Source organism: Alligator mississippiensis, chromosome 2, assembly GCF_030867095.1.
Source record: "Alligator mississippiensis isolate rAllMis1 chromosome 2, rAllMis1, whole genome shotgun sequence".
NCBI lineage: Eukaryota > Metazoa > Chordata > Crocodylia > Alligatoridae > Alligator > Alligator mississippiensis.
Genome location: NC_081825.1, coordinates 145,916,846 through 145,933,305, shown reverse-complemented (window position 1 = coordinate 145,933,305; position 16,460 = coordinate 145,916,846). Strand labels below are relative to the sequence as shown.

At 47.4% G+C, this 16,460-nt stretch overlaps 1 long non-coding RNA gene across 1 annotated transcript in view; it reads left to right on the top strand.

The window, feature by feature from the left end:
* LOC109282328 (uncharacterized) overlaps positions 1-16,460 on the top strand; it is a 192,683-nt gene that overhangs the window by 162,158 nt on the left and 14,065 nt on the right. Inside the window, exon 9 of the long non-coding RNA XR_009459901.1 lies at positions 6,729-7,002. This is a non-coding gene — a long non-coding RNA (uncharacterized LOC109282328). The remainder of the gene's footprint in view (positions 1-6,728; positions 7,003-16,460) is intronic.

Here is a 16,460-nt window from a genome sequence, read left to right as displayed (position 1 = left end):
GCTTTATTGATACTGTGGTTGTTTGTGTGGAAGCTGATACGAATAGGTCAAAATATCTTGCAACATGTGCAACAGGAGTTCTAAGAATGGCAGTGTTCACCTACACCATTATCCAAATGCATATTCATAAAGCGATGCTTTATTTTTTTGCTCAGCAACAAAACAAATTTATATTAGGCAGTAAACTGGTTCTGTTGGTATTTGTAAATGAGACATTTTATTAGCAAAAATAATCATTCCTTCATTGCCCTACTTCTAATCCACTTGAGGTTTTGTTTTTATGATAATTGCACAATACTTCATTTGATCTGGGAAGTGTATACAGTAGTATCCTCATTGGTAAAAGCATATTAGGTACTCTAGCCAAACCAGCCTGGGAGACTGAATGAAAATGCCAGATTGTGTTAAAAGATTGGTATGGGAGGAGGGAGCTATAATTGCTATGATATAAAGCTGCTTAAAACCCAAAAGATTTGGACTTGTAATATTGTACCTCCATATACCATTTCAACCACTGTGGTAGGAGAGACAGCAGATTTTCTTCGCAAACTGCTTTGAAAATTCTCCTTTGGACTTGCTGCTGCTCAGTTTTCAGCTAGTTTCACTGAGACTCTGAAACTCTTTAGACATCAGTGGTGCCATAGTTTTCTTACAATGTTAACACCAAAACCCATATTTCTTTAAGTACCACCTCCTTTGGGAACTTCCCTTCCCCATGTTGCTTTACAAGTTATTGGCATATAAATGGGTTGTTGATTGTAGCAGTGCTGGTCTAAAGACATAGGCAGGCAAGGTTTCATAGTTTCATAATAGCTAGGGGTCAGAAGGGACCTGAATAGATCATCTAGTCTAACCCTCTGCCACTGGTTGGAGCACATGCTGGGATCACATGACCCCAGACAGGTGTTCATCCAACCTCTTTTTGAATTTACCCAAGGTAGGAGTGAGGACACTTCCCTAGGAAGTTGGTTCCAGATCCTAGCTACCCTAACAGTGAAATAGTGCCTCCTAATCTCTAACCTGAACCTATTCTCCAGCAGCTTCTGGCCATTGTTCCTCGTCACCCCAGGTGCTGCTGGGGAGAATAGGACTCTTCCTATTTGCTGCTGGTCTCCCCTAATGAGTTTGTAGGCAGCCACCAAATCCCCCCTCAGCCTCCACTTGCTGAAGCTGAACAAGTTCAGGTCCCTCAGCCTCTCCTCATAGGGCCTGCCCTTTCGTCCTCCAGCCAAGCAGGTGGCCCTCCTCTGAACCCTGTCAAGGCAGGCCACATCCTTCTTAAAGTGCGGTGCCCAGAACTGGACGCAGTATGCAATGTTGCGTAGAGGAGGAGTATCACCTCTCTGGACCGGCTTGAGACGCATCTTTGGATGCATGACAAGGTATGGCTGGCCTTGCTGGCTGCAGTCTGGCATGTTCATCTTGGAGTCAATAATGACTCCAAGATCCCTTTCCGCCTCTGTGCTCATAAGGGGGAAGCTCCCCAGCTTGTATGTATGCTGTGGATTCCTTCTCCCCAGGTGCAGCACCCTGCATTTATCTACATTGAACCCCATCCTATTACCATCCACCCACCTCTGTAGTCTGTCTAAGTCTAATTGCAGCCTCTCTCTCTCCCTTCAAGCGTGCCTACCTCTCCCCACATCTTGGTGTCATCAGCAAACTTGGACAACATGTTTTCCACCCCCTTGTCCAAGTCGCTGATGAAGATGTTGAACAGTGTAGGCCCCAGGACTGAGCCCTGGGGGACCCCACTGTTCACATCCTGCCAGGTCGAGTACGACCCGTCCACCACCACTCTCTGGGTGCGCCCCATCTGCCAATTTTTGACCCATCCAACTGTGTAGGCATCAATGCCACAGTCGCTCAGTTTGTTAATTCATAGATTCATAGATTGTAGAGTCGGAAGGGACCACAATGGATCATCGCAGCTGACCCCCTGCCCCTGGCAGGAAAGAGGACCGAGGTCAGGTGACCCCAGCCAGGTGACTATCTAGCCTCCTCTTGAAGACCTTCAAGCTAGATGATAGCACCACCTCTCTTGGAAGCCCATTCCAGATCCTGGCCACCCTTACTGTGAAAAATTTCTTCCTACTATCTATCCTAAATCCACTCTCAACTAGTTTACACCCGTTATTCCTAGTCACTCCCTGGGGTGCCTTAGTAAACAGCGCATCCCCTATTCCCCGTTGACCTCCCCTAATAAATTTATAGGCAGCCACAAGATCTCCCCTCAGCCGTCTCTTGTGAAGGCTGAAGAGATTCAGCTCTCTCAACCTCACCCTGCAGGGTCTATCACGAAGGCCACTAATCATGTGAGCGGCCCTCCTCTGGACCCTCTCCAGATTCCCTGTGTCCCTCTTGCAGTGCGGCACCCAAAACTGGACACAGTACTCCAACTGCAGCCTGACCAGTGCCGCATAGAGGGGGAGCATCACCTCCTTCGATCTATTAGTCATTCACCTGCTAATGCACGACAAGGTGCGATTGGCCTTGTTGATGGCCTCGTTACTTGCTGGCTCATGTTCATCTTGGAGTTAGTTATGACTCCAAGATCCCTCTCTGCCCCTTAGATGCTGAGAAGGACACTCCTTAACCTATAGGTGTGCTGGGGGTTCCTCCTTCCCAGGTGGAGTACCTTACATTTATCTTTATTAAATTGCATCCTATTTCTCTCTGCCCATTGATCCAACCTGTGCAGGTCAGCCTGAATCTGCTCCCTGCCTTCCGGCGTACTAACTTTGCCCCATAACTTGGTATCAGCAGCAAACTTGGAGAGGGTGCTCTCCACACCCTAGTCCAAATCGCTGATGAAGATATTGAATAATATCGGTCCGAGGACCGAACCCTGTGGGACCCCACTGCCCACCTCCCTCCAGGCCGAGAAGAAACCATCCACCACCACTCTCTGGGTGCAGTCCCTAAGCCAGTTGGCCACCTTCCTAACCATGCAGGTGTCCACTCCACAGTCAACTAACATTAATGAGAATGGGATGAGAGACAGTGTCAAAGGCCTTCTTAAAGTCCAGAAAGACTACATCCACAGTGACACCAAGGTTCTTTGGGTAGATGTGATATCTTTTATTAGACCAACTAAATAGTTAGAAAAGTTCTTTGCAAGCTTTTGGGCACAAACACCCTTTGTCAGGTCTCCCTATGTTGAAGGGTGTTTGTGTCCAAAGGCTTGCAAAGAACTTTCCCCCAACTATTTAGGTGGTCTAATAAAAGATTCATAGATGTTGGGGGCTGGAAGAGACCTTTCAAGATCATCAGGTCCAGCCCCCCTGCTAGCTAACACAAACCCAGACATAGTGGGGCTCACTGAAACTTGATGAGATCCAACACATGACTGGGCAGTGAACATCAAGGGTATAGGCTGTACAGGAGGGATAGGACAGGGAGGAAAGGTGGGGGTGTGGGGCTCTACATCAAAGAGCAATACATATCCTCAACAAACAACACTGGGTCAGAAGAGGGGCAGACTGAAGTGCTCTGGGTCAAAATACAAGGGGGTCAGGGGGAAAGGGACTTAATGGTGGGTGTCTACTACAGGCCACCTAACCAGGGAGAAGAGAGAGACTGGGAATTCTCAGGTCAGCTTGCGGAGGCAGTTAAGTCAAAGGATGTGGTGATCATGGGTGACCAGGTCTGACTGCTCACGTAGGTTCCTAGCCGAGTTACAGGACCTCCATCTAACCCAAGAGGTGCACAGTCCCACCAGGGGAAATGCCTTGTTGGACCTGGTCCTGGCCACAGGCGATGACCTGGTGAGAAGACTGTGGGTGCTCGACCACCTGGGCGATAGCGATCATTGCCTACTGGAATTCACCATCCAGCATGAGGTGTCAAAGTCCTGCAGCAAGGCAGCAGCCCTAGAATGTATTAGACTTTGTCAGGGAGTCATTAAAAAAGGAAATTGTTATTAGTCTTTTAGAATTCCACCTATCTTTGACACTTGCCTATATCAGGATTTTGATAAATTCCCAAACAATACACTGATCTATTAATTGCTGACTTGTGCCAAGATAGCTAATGTTAGGGGAAGAGGGCTTTAAATGCTGTCTGATATAATAGAAAATGGAGCAAGTAACTAAATCGTTTTTCAGTGGGACATGAGCAGTAAGGCTCTGGATGCCACTGTTCTGCAGGGGTGCTGGAGTCCAGCTGAGCATATCTGATTCCAATGACTGGGGCCTTCCCTACCTCTTGGTAAAGGAGCTATCAGAGAAGTCTGCTGAAAAAATGAATCCCATGCATTCTGCTGACATACTGTCTAAAAATAGATACTTTTGCATTTGCCTCCCCAAACAAGCCAGGTTTTATTTTCAGTTAAAAAAGAACAGCTGTAGAAGCCCCAGCATTAGGGAGCTTTTGCTGTACAGACTGGATGCAAAGTTGCACATGTAGTCTAATGAGCTATATTGACCAGTCTACAGATTTCCACCAATGGGCTGAGCTTTTCAGCATTGATTCAAGAGATTCGGCTGCCCAATTTCCAGTAGTTTTTAATGCCTTTAGGCAGCTTTGTAAAGCTCAGCCATACATCTGGATCCTTGCTAACACAATTATTACTATGTTGTGTTGTGGTACTTGGATGCATAGCAGAGCAGCTCTGTGCCTGGGGTAGTGCTGACTCTTGACATGCCAAGTGTGGTGGCACAATCAGTAGGGCTGTGCAAAGCTTCGGTCCCTAATTTGATTTGGCAGAGATTTGGCCCAATTTGGTGGCCTAATCTCTGAATCCAAATCTAATCAGAGGACCCTTTAATCTCTCCAAATTGAATCAGAACCCTCCAAATCAATTCAGAGAGATTCAGAAATATTCAGAGATTCGGGCATATAGACAGCTTTAAATGTTTTTTCTACGTACCTCTAGGTAGCAGGCAGCTCGTGAGTGCTGCAATGCTGGGGTGCATGGAGTGTCCCACAGAAGTGGGGGGGTGCTCCCCCGCGTGCTTGGCAGCAGATCCAGAAGTGGACCAGAAGCACATACAGTCCACTTTTGGGTCCACCGGGAAGCATGCCGGGGGCTCCCTCGCACCTCCCCGGCTCGGCGACTGCTCCCTCCTGGGTCTGGGGAGGGCACCTGGGGTCCCCCTGTGGCCGATCACTAAGCTGGGGAGGCGCACTCCACAGCAGAGCCGGAAGTGGACTGGAAATACTTCCGGTCCACTTCTGGGTTCGCTGCCGAGCATGTGGAGGACCTTTCCACACTCCTGTGGGAAGTTTCATGTGCTCCAGCATCGCAGTGATCACGAGCTGCGCTGGTACCTCAAGGTATATAGAAAAAACATTTAAAGCTGTGTCTATGTCCAAATTGCTGATTCACCGAATCAGCATCAAATCTTCAGATTTGGATTCGGTCAAATCGAATCAGGGACAGTGATCTGAATCAACGAATCAAATCACTGGCCCTGATTCAGGCCGAATTCGAATCCATATAGAATAGGCCTGCTTCGCATGCCCCTAACAATCAGCTACCACTGGGGCAGAGGTTGTTTTTTGCCTTCCCACAAAGGTGGTACCTGGGACTGCTGCCCTGGCCCCATCCCTTAGTTACGCTACTGGTGGTACTGCCCAAGAACTCTCCTCCTAAACTATGGCCTGCATTAGTTGCTGAACAAACACAGGACAGAGAGATCTTAGTTTGTCTGTCAAAAACCTGTTATAACTATTTGGAAATGGTAATGCTCACTGCCAGCACAAACCAAGCCTATTTCAGGGTTTCTGCATGAGAGCAGCTGCTCAGAGCCTATCCTTTTTCTACAGGTGTTGATGGGAGTTTTGCCGTTGACTTCCAAATGATCAGACTTCTAGTAGGATCAGGCCCTTTTGTGTAGAGCCATTTGGTCCATCAGCAGCAGAGTGAACATACGGTATATTGAATGCTTATATCATTGAACTGTTAGCTGTAATTTTATATGGCATGTAATCTTGTCTGGAAGCAGGGGAGGTTGTAGGATAACTTGTAATCTAATCTTTTCTGTCTGTAAAAGAAAAGTTGCTTTTGTTATAACTTGTGCCTGCTGCTGAAGGCTTCGGAGTCAGAGCTGGGGAAGCTTTCCTTTCCTTATGGGGGCACATCCGTTGCTCTGCACTCTGAATGTCAAAGCTGACCCCATCAATTGCTGTACCAAGGCTAATCGAATCAGAGCTGCTTCTGATTTCTGACCAGGTGTGACCAACCCCCTAACCCCATCTCTCACTCTGTGGAATTAAAACTCAACATTGGATCTCTGAGGGCAGTCTCTTTCTGACTTGTTTGTTAATCATGGTCCCTCAAGTGCTGGCACTGAGCAAGGTTTGGCCAAAGGGCACTGTCCAGGAGATGCGATACATCTTGTAGTTTGTGAGGGGAGGGGAACAGATTCTTTCATTTCCTTTTCCTTTTCTGCCATAGACCTTGAATAATATGGAAATGCCCAGGTGTAAAGAGAAACCAGATTTGTTTCTGCTGGGATGCTGCATTCCTGGGTGTGTCTGTCTGTTAAATCCTGGGTTAAATCCTGCACCACAGCAGAATGGAAGTGATTTTCCTAGTGTCCTTCTACAACTGCTTGTCTTCAGTTCTGCAATGTTGTCCCTCTTGCCACCCCTCTGTGGGGCCCATTTCCTTTACTATGGTAATAGTGACATTCAGCGGGAAAGGCTAGAAGCAAACATCAAAAATCCCAGGCACAGTGCTGGTGATTAATTCCATTTGTCTGTTTGTTTTTAAACCCATCTAGGCTACTTGCTGGCAAATTTCTGCAGCCCCTTCAAAATGCTGGACCAGGAAAATTCAGGTAGACAGCTTGGATAACACCCTGGAAAGAATGGCAAAGGTTTTGCTGTGAGGAGGGATCTCTGCTCAGCTCTTTTATTGCCAAAGGAGATTTACCTGGCACTGTAACAGCATCTGCTAGAAGGAGACCCCTTCTTTCCTGTTTGTATATGGCAAAGTTTCTTGCAGAGCTCCTGGGCTGTACATTGCCGGACAAGGGCACCCCTTCCATGTTTGAGGTAGGTGCTGGCATGTGCTGTTTGATCTTTTGCTCCAACTGGGCTTGCAGGTTTTGGACTGTCTCCTGAGGATGCTGCAGCTTTGATCATGGCTTGTGTTTGTTATATATTGGCAAGTACCACCCAGGAGGTGGGGAGCTGGGAGTAGGGCAGGAAATCATGGAGTTTGCGTGTCCTTCTCTGTGTTGTGGTAAGCCTCAGTGGGTTTGCTTCCCAGCTGACAGATTAGTGTATTAGTTGCTAATGAGTTGGAGTTTGATTGCATGCTATTGACACTTGCCACTTGTGCAAAAAGTGTCTGGTTCTCTTATGAACATTTTCCTTTTCTCTAGTTATTTGTATCTCATAAGAGAAGGAAAACCAAATTAGTTAACCAGCTACAATCTAGGAAGGGGCAAGTAGTTTGAAGGAAACCTTTAAAAAATATATTAATATTATCAAGAGGAAAAATAAGGAACAAATTATTTTGGAGTGAAGTCATACAAATCATAATGCAGATTAGAAAGGACAAGGACATATTTTTGGAGACAAAATATGCTATCTCAAGGAGGAGACAAACCTCTCTGCACTCTCTACACAACTATTTGTTTTTTCACTGGCCTAGGGACTGGTTTTTATTTTTGTTTAAGCAGTGATTCTCAGTCTCAGTGCTACAGCAGCCTGTTGGAGACCTGCTAAATCCTTTTAAGGGTGCAACTCAATATTAGCATGATTAGGTCTGCAAACACCTCCACACAATTCACAAGATGAACCCAGAAGTTTCAAATAGGAATCCGTACCATCAAAATCATTCTGACCTGTTGTGTTTTTTCCTGAGTTCTTCACAAGAGAATAATTGCTTTCTTATTCTTGTGTAGTAAAACAAAACGAACAAGTGAAAACTAAGAGCTGGCATTTTTCCAAGGGGTGTCTTGTGTCTAAAAAGTTCAAGAACCACTGAGCTAAAGTGATTTTTCAGGTGTAGAATATCTCCATTCAGCTCCCACTTTATACCTCCTCATTCTGTCCCCTAGATAATACAAAAAAGTCTGTTCTATTTTCTAGTTTCAAATAATCTCAGTAAACAGACCAGGTGGAGGTGTAAATTGGAAAGGTTGTCAAAATGCCTTGGTTGCAAGGTGAGAAAATGTTCAGGAGTAGATTACAAAATTCTTTGTGTATCTTGTTACTTGAAATTACACATTAATTCTTTGCAGGCCCGCCCAGTGAATAGCTCCTAAATATTAGATATGTAGATTTCAAAATTTGTGCTGTGTTAATGAGCTTCACACACTCTGCTTTCTGTGCTGTGATTGGATGACCGATGTAAGCAACCATCGGGAAGCAGATTTCAAATATTATAATGTCACTTACAATGTGAGATTTGCTTTCAGCAGATATTTCAAAACTGAAGTGAGCTCATTGCATGCAGCAGAGTGCTTGCTGAATGGAACTGTAGAATAGGAATCAACAGTCAAATTAAGTTTTGAACTAAGAAAAATATCAGCTTTTCACTTTGTTTCAGGTAGGAAGTTGTACATTGTAAATCATTTTCCTCTCTCCTCATGAAAAGAAGCTGAGCATTTTTTGCTATGAGAAAATAGACAATAAATTGTCTTCCAAGAATTGAAGTTACCTTAACTGTATGGTTTGGAAACTGCTTGGGAATGGAAGATTACATTCCTCCTTCTTTGTGGGATGTGTTTAATAAGTGAATAAGGACTTCGAGATTTTTGCAATGTTACTAAATTAAAATTAGTCTGAATGATTTTTGAGCTCTCATTTCCACAAGAACAACAAAACAAGAGAAAGTTTTGCTATTTTTGATTTGCTGAACATAGATGTAGGATTACTTTGGGCCTACTCCCTAAGAGATGAGGTAGGTTTTCCATAGTGGGATCAGAAGTTTCTTTTGTGGCCTCGTTCCTACTGTAGGGGTTCCCAAGGTGAATATTTACACCCAAGGTTTCACTGAAGCTAGCAGGACTCTAAACAGGCATAAGGCTCTGTCTGCATGGATTTCTTTGTAGCATTAGGGCCTCTGGATGCTTGTCCCTCAGCCTTATAAGGACCCTTTTTATATTAATAACAAATGAGCCTCAATCTTTTATTCTTCTACTGGGGAAGTTACACCCTCTTCTCTATTCAGTTCAGTGGAAGTTGCGAATGCTTTTTGTGCATAAGGTGCAAGGGGCAAATACTTATCCTATGCAATGCCTTCAGTGTGGTGTGGTCAAGAATTCCATATTTAGTTACTGTTTAAGCATCCCAACTGCATTCACAGAGGTCAATAAAGCCAGTAAAGAAAAACAGATGGCATTCAATATGAGGATGTTCAGAACTTGCCAGAACTGTACTAACACTTCTCCAGTTGATATCCATAGTAAAACTGAAAATCCCACCCACAGGCTGCATCAACACAAGTCATTGACTGTGCAGTTGTTACTGTGCAGTCATTTAGTACTTGCATATCCAAATACTAAATGACTGCACAGTAACCAGCTGTCCCAGGGGAGCGGGGGCACCGGGAGACTCCCGCGGCGGCCAAGGTGTCTGCTTACCTCCCGCAGGGCTGGAAGACCCGAAGAAACTCCACGCGCCGGCGCTGCCGGCGCAGGCCATCAGCTGGGCGTTTATCCAGCTGCGGCTGAGCGGCGAGGGCGGGGCACGCCGGCCGGGAGGAACGAAAGGCGGCCCCGCCGAAGCAGCGGGGTGGCTGGAGGGAGAGAGCAGGAGCGCGGAGCTCCAGTGAGCAGGGGATCAGCCGCCACCCGCGGAGTGCGGGACGCCGCCGGATAGAGGCAGAGCAGGCTGCGAGCAGCGCAGCGGAGAGCCCAGAGGGGCAGAGACAGGGGGAGAAGTCAGCCCCAGAGGCAGGGCAGCAGCCGGCGGGGAACTCACCACCCGAGGCAGCGGGAGGCGTAGCAGCTACGCCGAGAGCGGGGCCAGCTGTAGCCGGTGTTGCGGAGCAGGCTGCGAGCAGCGCAGCGGAGAACCCAGAAGGGAAGAGACAGAGGGAGAAGTCACCCCCAGAGGCGGGGCAGCAGCCAGCGGGGAACCCAACACCCGAGGCAGCGTGAGGCGTAGCAGCTACCCTGAGAGCGGGGCCAGCTGTAGCCGGTATTGCGGAGCCGCCGGAGTGGGTAACGGCGGCCAAGACTATTGGGGGAGGCAGAGAGGACGGCTGCCTCCCAAGGAAGGAGGGATCAGGGCAGCACCCTCCAACTGGGTGAGGCATACCCGGCCCGAAGACAGCCTGTAGGGGCTAGGGTGCCCAAGCCGAGAGAGAGGATGAGACGAGGACGGGTGAGAGGCCAGGACAGGAAGACCTGAGGTGGCGTATGGCCGGGGTGTAGGGGAGGACGGAGCCCCGAGAGTACCTGCGAAGAGGCGTGCCGGCACCAGGGGATACCCCAAGGGAAGACCCCCCACTGAGAGAGTCATCAAAGTCGTGGCAGGCGAGTTCTGGGGTCCCCCTTAATACCAGCCGGGGTAAACCCTGGGGCGTACCAACGAAGCTCGGGGGCACAAGATCCCAAGGCCGGGCTAAGGCGGCGCGCGAGCTCCTAATCGAACAGAGGCGGGTACACCAGCATTACTGCACAGTAGCATCCCTGCCCAGATTCCTGTTGATGCTGACTACAAAGTAGCTCGTTACTACTATGCAATAGGATTGCATCACAGTTTGTGCTACATGATGCTATTGCGTAGTACTAACAAGCTACTGCGCAGTGAGTGCCTTGTGTAGATGCAACCACAGACTATTAAAAAGAGAAGTAGGTCCAAGAAGCTGCCCTGATATTACAGAGCTCTATATACTGCTGTTAACTGCAGAGTAGCATAATGATGGGCAGACAAATGGAGCTTGGTACAGCAGCCACAGCCTTGGTACAGGAGCAGAAGTTCACTGGTGTGAGGGGAGATGTTGCCTCCTTGTTTTCCTGCTAAAATCTGTATTTGAATAGCTGCTTGACACATGTTGGAGCTATTAAAAAATGGAGGCGATATCCCTCTGCAGCAGTGAACATCTGGCTGCTGCTCCTGTACCATGCTCCACTTGTCTACCCATCAGCACTTGTCCACTTGTCCACAGCAGATCAGATTTTAGTTGGAGCTAAAATCAGCCAGCTGCTCTGTCCATAAGAACCTGGTTCCCAAAGCAGAGTTTATAGAGTCAAATCAATATCTTGAAGCATTCAGTGCCCTGTGAAGAAAGGAGAGCTCTTTAGAAAAAGCTGCATTTCTTTTCATTTTTTTTTAAATTTTGTTTTTGTTTTTATTTTTTAAGTTCAAATGTAATTTGCATATCCATTTGAATATATATAAAAAAACATTATTTTCTTGCACTTGATATTCTTTGCAATACTCTCATAAAAGTTTGAGAAACCTCTTGGGTTCATCTCTTATTTTTAATTCTATATACAAATGTTTCCTTCTCAGATTATGTAGCATGAATTATCATGAAGGGTTTATTAATATATTATTATTGTTTAGAGCTAATGAAGCATGTTAGGTGCTTTGTAGAGCTGTTGTAACTGCTTTCACAAGCCCTGTTATCATTGTATCTGAGTGCTTCATCATCTTCACTACACTGAGCCTGACAGGACCCCACAAGGTTATAGAAATGCCATTTTACAGACAGGGAACCAGGGCTCTGGCCATGTCTATATAGTAGACTTTTTGCTGGCACAGCTATGTCAGTCAGGAGCATAAAGAAATGTGATGCCTGGCTGATATAGTTGTGCTGGCAGGGGCCTGTAATTGCAGTTAGACTGGAAACAGATGTCACCTTTGTGCCACCATAACAATTTTAGTGGTGGTATGAAGGCCAAGCAAACAGACATCCATGACCCTTGTCCCTTGTCTGTGGCTTCTATTATAGGTGGCATGGATATGTGCCACTATTTTGCAGTGGATGTCTGTTTACTTTAAGGTGAGAGAACATAGTCAACTCTGAGCTGCCCACGCTCTCCAGTTGCCTTGGCCAGGTGCTCCTCAGGCTTCAGGGGCCTGATCCTGCACAGGACTTCCCATGACATGCAAGATCAGGCTCCTGAACCTCAGGAGCACCTGCCCAGGTTTCCCCATTAGTAGAGGCATGTCCTGAGTCTGACATGGGGTGCACCTCTGCAGATGGGGATATTCTGGGTTGCCCAGCTTTAGTCATGCCCAGGGATTCTGACTTGGTCTGTGCCTCTGCAGATGTGGAAACCCTGGGGTTCTTCTGTTTGCAAAAACACCCCCTTAGTGTTGTGCCTCAGGATCTGAGGAGTGGTGGGGGCCCAACCCTATGGGATAATGGACAATGTCTGTTTCACCCACTGAAGCAGATCAGAGTCAGTCTACAGAGGGCACTGGTGCCAGTGCTGGGATTAGCAAGCAAGACTTCCTTGCTCTCTGTACAGAGCTTATTCCTCCAGCCCAGACTGCCTCCCATACTGACCTGGGCTGTGGCCTGAAGTCATACAGTCTGCTCAAAAAAATTGTAGGCTTAGCTTCTGGTAGTCAGCTTGGAAGAAGTTTGTGGAACCACTTGGACCAGCAACAGCAATGGACAGTGGATCTGAAATTCAAAAATGAAGGAACCTGAAGTTTGTTTGTATAAATTCCAGAAGGCCCAACTGCCCAAGTGCAAGGTGAACCCTGGGTAGTGCGTGGGACAGAGTGGTGATAAACCTCCAGTCTAGTGGTCAGTTTTCACATTAAAGCGTGGAAAGTTACTATGTTATTTAACCAAAAGCTGAGATTTGCCCTCTTAATTTCTGAACCCACACAATCGCTTATGATTGTAGATTTTGTGGGCATTAAACTCTGAGCATATGCCTGCACCTACACCTCTGTGTAGCCATATAGGCGAAGGTGATGCTGTCCATATGATAAATTGTGGAACCATGTAATAAGCTATCTTGCCATGCACCTTTGACTTACTCACCTGTACTTTGCCCACTAATCCACCTTCCCTGACACATTCTTTCTTTTTCTCTCCCCCACCAATGTGATATTCCCTGTCTTTCCTTATCACACTTAGCCCTTCCTAAGACCGAAGGTAATCAAGGCTAGGAGCTGTATTTCTGACCCTTAGAGTGTATTGACTAGACACCACCATGAGAAGCAGGAAAGGAGGGAATTTGTAACTTTCCAACTGGACTTGTGCTCATACAGCCTAAGAAGGGCGTGAGATAACAGATTTCAAAGCAATGGCACTTTTAGGTCTAAACCCCCCCTATTTTCTGTCCTTTTTTATAACTCCTGGCGTACTGGCACTCATGATAATTAAAGCAACTGGATTGACAGGTGGAGGAACAGAATAAAAATGTCCTAAGAAAAAAACTTTAATATTTCATACCGTTCCTTAAAGTGTGTTTTTTTCTGGAACATATATCATGTAATAGAGATTACATAATGGTTTGGAGTAAAGATGTGATTACCCTTAACTCACTTAAAGCTTTGCTACTTGTGAGTTATGTCTATCTGAAACTCATGCTGATAAAACTTTGTTCCTGGCCATTTTGTATTTCTTTGTCTAGCCACACTGTGTGTTTATAAGATTAACTTCAGTGTGGTTTTTTTTCAAGGCATATTAGTCTTGTTTTTGACCTTTTAATACCTGCCTTTTCAGTATCTGTTATTTTATTTTAGAGCCATCCCTTGAATTTGTTAGTATGTGAGATGGTTATCTTTGGAGCTATGAAATACTTTTAAGGCTTGCTCTTAGAAGACTATCATGCCTCACCCTGCTTCTTACAGAGCTGGGGTCTTTGAAATTTTGTACTTATTTAAATTGGCTCTGGTTATGGGAGCATTTTTGCCTTCTGGTATGAAAGGGGTGCTTGGGGCAGCCTAGGAAAAGAGTGAAGTGGAAAACAAGGTAATTCCTACAGGTACAAGTTTTCAGAGGTACAGTGAGCTCATGCAGTGTTTGAAGTTGAGTATGCTGACCACAGGAGACTGGAGCCCAGAGAGGCGGGGGGCTGGGGGAAAGGAAGGGAAGTCTTATCTGCCCTGGCTCTCTGCACACTGAAGGCAGCTGCTACTGATGCTCTAGCAGTATGTGCTTGGGTAGCAGAATAACCATGACACAGGCTGTCTGGGAGCTGCCCCTGGTGCCCCATTTGCTTTCCCCCACCACCTAAATGCTATTGGGTGCAACACTGTATCTGCTGGGGTAAAGACTCCTGGGGGAGGAAAGACGTTCTTCTTTCTGTACTTGTCCTCTGCCCCCCAGATACACTGCTGGGTTTGGGGCTGTGCCTGCCTAGGTCCTATGGCCAGGCAGCACAGGGCTGCCCGTCATGGCATTCTGGTGCACCCTCATAGTCAGTGCCCCACTCACCCTCCCTATCTACTTATATACTGCAAATTTTGAAATACATGAAGTCCTTATCTAGAAATGTTATGGACTTATGGATCTGCATGGTATAGTCTGTATAGTTCAGGAGAGTAAACTTCCCATATATTCTGTTTTCTTGCATGTAGAAGGGGATTTGGTTTTGTGGAAACAGGTTGTTGAGAATGAAGATCAAGGAAACCTGGTCTATGCATGGACTGATCAGCCAGCTTTGGATTGCATTTCATCTCATTGAGCCTGTACTTGCCACAAGGTTGCTAAACCTTTCTCATAGGAAGGAGTTTAACTGACTGTTGGTCCCAGCCCCAACACCACATCACAGCTGGTTTAAGACCCTGGCCCTCAATGTTTGCAGCTTTTAAAAATCATGTTTGCGCTGATTAGAGTAGGGATGGACACAGGCATGGGCGAGCTATGTGGGTGTCCGGGGCCTGAAAATGGTAACACTTTAATTATTATTGTCATTATCTCTGGCAAAGAAGGGCCTGATACTAAAAGTTTGCATGGGGGTGCCAGGAGTCAAGGTACAATGCTGCAGCAGACCCAGTTCAAGACAATCAATGAGATGGAGGTCATGTTAGAGATCATAGTAAGCATTGCTGTATGACTGTTTAGAACACAGTCTAGCTTTTAACATGGCATGGTAATACTTACTACAATCTAAATAATATGCTCTAAATGTAGTGTGTGACAGGGCCCTTAGAAACAGCCTGTCACAGGGCGCGCTATCCTTTTTAAGGAAAACCCATCAGTCCTGTTAAGAGAGCTTTGCTGTGGGGCTGTGGCAGGGCAGTGTTTGTGCCTGCCACTTTAAGGGCCAGAAGGCAGCAGCCGGCAGGTGCCTGATTAGGGCAGCCATTTTAGATTCAGGGCTGCCCATATAAACAGGGCAGCTCTGATGCTGGAGGCCAGGCAACAACACTGCCTGGCCAGAGGGCTGCTGATATCATCTGGAGGTAAGGGAGGAGCTGTAGGGGATGATTAGGAGGTTCCTGGTCCTGGGCATGACCTAAAACTACACCCTTCTGGGAGTGGGTGGCCTGGTGGGGCTCCCAGTGGTGTGGGAGCCCCCAGGAAATGCCAGGCCAGTTACCACCCCAGTGAAAGGTGGGTTGGGGCTCCTTACCCCTAGCCCCCACAACTGGGTGGGTTACCCCTTTGTTGGAGGGTCAAGAAGGTGGACCCCATGGTGAAAGAGTAAGGGCCATAGACTCAACGCCTGTCTGAGCTTCCCCTGACTGGCCCATGCTGGGGCCAGGACCGGAAGGGTCGAAAGGCCGGGGGCCCACCGCGAGGAACGCCCAAGAGCTGAAGGCCTGGGGTCCCGACTGGCCTGGAGGTGGGCCAGGGCTAGTGAGCCAAAGGTCCTGGTGGGGGGATCACACCCGAAGGGGGATCAGTTCAGGGAGCTATGGTGCCCAGTATGATGGTGGAAGAGACCGTCTGAGGGGAGGAATACAGGTGGGGTTCAATTAGTGGGATTCTGGGGCCCAGAGTGGGGCCGGTGATAGTGGGAACATCATGATGCCATCTGTGAGGCTTGGGCTGTGGTGTAGGGGAGGAAAGGAGCCGCAGATAGTGCCCCCTGGCATCAGGGCAGAAATGGGCAGCCTCCTGCTTTATTAACATATAAATTAACTAATTAACAACAAAGCATGGTGGGCAAGAATGCGGGCAGTTAGCCCAGGAACATGTGGGCGGGCCACGGCGAGATTGGCCCTGAGCAGGCCCCCTGTTACAGGGGCATTTGGCTAAGGGACTGCCCCACTAGGAGCTTTAAAAGTTCCCAGAAGAGAAAGCAAGGGGAAGGATGAAACAAGATGTAAAGGGAACAGCTTGCTGCAAGGAGAAGCTAGGCTGCTTTGCTGGGGCCAGATCAGAAAGGGCAGAGCCAGACTTGGGTGTGGGGGCATGGGTAACTACCCAGGCAACATGGTCATGAGGGCACCTGCCCCCCTCCTGCCCCTCTGCTTGTGCCAGGTGGGAACAGTCAGGGGACTTCAGTGACAACTAATCCCGGTGGCTGTGTAGCATGTCCCCCCATGCCCTGGCTGCACCCAGAGCTTATTGGAGCTGGGTGGTTGGGGCAGCAGGATAAAAAGCCCCTGGTGGCAGTGGTGGGTGCTGACAG